Source organism: Mauremys reevesii, linkage group 5, assembly GCF_016161935.1.
Source record: "Mauremys reevesii isolate NIE-2019 linkage group 5, ASM1616193v1, whole genome shotgun sequence".
In the NCBI taxonomy this organism is placed as follows: Eukaryota; Metazoa; Chordata; order Testudines; family Geoemydidae; genus Mauremys; species Mauremys reevesii.
In genome coordinates, this window is record NC_052627.1 from 90,015,667 (window position 1) to 90,018,364 (window position 2,698).

Consider the following 2,698-nt stretch of genomic DNA (forward strand, 5'->3'; position numbering starts at 1 on the left):
GACTCTAGATTAAAATATGTTGTTGGTTTACTGATGATACAAGTATTTTATTAACTAAAAACATAAGAATCATTCCACAGCTATGTGTCAGATTATGACTGGTAGACTTTGCTCGCTGATAAGTATGTACAGCAGAGGAAATTGGAGTTCAAAAGTCCCTGATGTTAGTAGTTCACAAGTTTCTGAGTGGCTGCGCTATGGACTGATCATCTGTGAGAAAAGTAAGAAAATTTGAAAATAAGTTGTTAACAACTTCAGACTAAATGTGCATTTTTCAAAGTAATTGTGACTCTCTTAATGAAATAGAATGTTTAATATGAACTGGGAGTGAGGGTTTTTTTTTCTTTAAAGAAACACATTTAAGGTTTTTCTGATTTATCTTTGGTCCTTAATTATTATAATTTTGCATATTTATTTCTAGATATTATGGCGAAGCCTTATGTGAAGGTCATAGTTGTGGTCCTTTGCCTGAATTTTACTGGATTGTCAGAGACCAAATCACAGCAGACTGGTGTTGGTATCTATTACAATTCTGACTGCTGGTGGGATGGGAAGTTCTTGATTAATTGTCCTTTCATTGGAAAATCTACTATCCCCACAGACATATCAAACAGTAACAGTAGTTGATTTAAGTTATAATAATATTACTACCTTACTCTGGTCTAACTGGAGAGATGAAAAATGGAATATCAAATATCTGAATCTTAGTAATAACCTGATTTCTGAGCTATCTTTAAATAGCTTTAGAAATTGACCACTTTTAGAAACTCTAAATCTCAGTGGTAATACCATCCATTACATCACACTGGATATACATAAACCTGCACACTGGACTGATAAACATAGAAAAGTTCATACTTACGATCTCCTTCCTTCTTTAAAAGTCTTGTCCATTGAGAGAAATAATCTTACTGCAATTCCAAGCGGTGAGTAGTACCTAAGAGAGTTGACTTCAAATATATAATTTTATAGATTGTTTTAATTAGTTGATTGTGTTATGTAAATCTGAATCTGATTTAATTCTGTCTTATACATAGTGGACATGAAAGATTCATGCACAAAGAGATCAGAACAAGATTTACAGGCTTTTCTATGGTCCTTGTCACTGTAGTAGCTAAATGCCTCAAACATTAATGAATTTATCCTCAATATGCTGTGAGGTACAGAAGTATTATTGTCCCCCATTTTATAGATAGGGAACTGAGGCAAGCTGTTGGGAACAATATGCAGCTCTCCTGAGTCCTAGTCCAGTACCTTATTCACAAGAACATCAGTGGAGAAAGGTGAGGAATTTTATAATACAATACTTTAAGAGATAGAGAAAATTTTGCATTAAATAGTTCAATAATTTCAAAGTTTCACAAATTTAAAAACAGGCAAAGTGTGAGTTTTTTTCAAAACAAATATTTTGCCAAACACTTAGCTGTATATTAATGCAGTTCAATAAAAAGTTCAACCAAACTAGCAACTGTGGTTAGGAGGGGAAGGATTTAATGCTCAGATACTTACTGCAGCTATATTTATTCACCGAGTACTCAAATATGCTAGGCACCATACAGACACAAAAATAACCCCCACCCTAAAGAGCCCAAGAGCAAGTAACTAAGAAGAATATATATACTTATTGTTGTTCATGATGCTCCTGGTGTGTTGAAGAAAAGGAAAAATTAATTTGCCTGTCTTTTGGACACAATTTTCTGATCATGCTCTCAGATTCACAAACTTTAGTGTCTAAGGCTATGTCTACACTTCACAACACTTTTGGCTGAGTATAGGATACAGGTAGTTACACGCTGCAGTGAAAAGTGCACTGCATCCATGCTGTGGTGTGTAGCTACTCATTTCAGCGAAACCCTCTGGCAGAGGCTAGGAAGCAGGGAAAGGCTTCAGCAGCTTCCTTCCCTCTCCCCCCACCCCGCCCTCATCCCAAACATTTCCCTGCTGCTAGAGCTTTTTCTTGCTGCTGAGCCCCTGCATGAGGCGCTATTGAAGCCTTTCCCTGATGCCTCCCCACTGCCAGTTTTCCAGGGAAAGACTCCAGCAGCGAGGAGGCAGTAAGACACCACACCACTAAAAATACTGTAGACAGGGAGGCCTGGCTTGTGCGAATCGAGTGCTGCATACAGGATGTGCTCAAATACATACCCATATCCTTCAGGTACGTCTTCACTGCTAAAGCCATGCCTCAATCTACACTGCTAATCACACCCATGCAAGGGGAGGGGACTACCCAGGGATGGTCACCACAGCAGCTGAAAGAAGCATGCAGTTTAGCCACAATCAGTGTATGGTCTGCAGAGAAAAAGATTTACGTGCATAGGGAAAAGTCCCTATCCAGAAGGCTAAACAAGCCTAAAGTCTTACAAATCCTTCAGCACATGAAGAAGCAACTACTCAGCAGCAAGTGTGTTAATTTTCACTCCACTATTCTGCCCTTTTATCTCCAAACAGTTCTATAGCATGTGGGAAGATGTTTTGCATTGTTATCTTGTTGGACCAATCAGGCTTTTCTGTGAAGGCTGTACATAAGAACATAAGAAAGGCCGTACCGGGTCAGACCAAAGGTCCATCTAGCCCAGTATCTGTCTACCGACAGTGGCCAATGCCAGGTGCCCCTGAGGGAGTGAATCTAACAGGCAATGATCAAGTGATCTCTCTCCTGCCATCCATCTCCATCCTCTGACGAACAGAGGCTAGG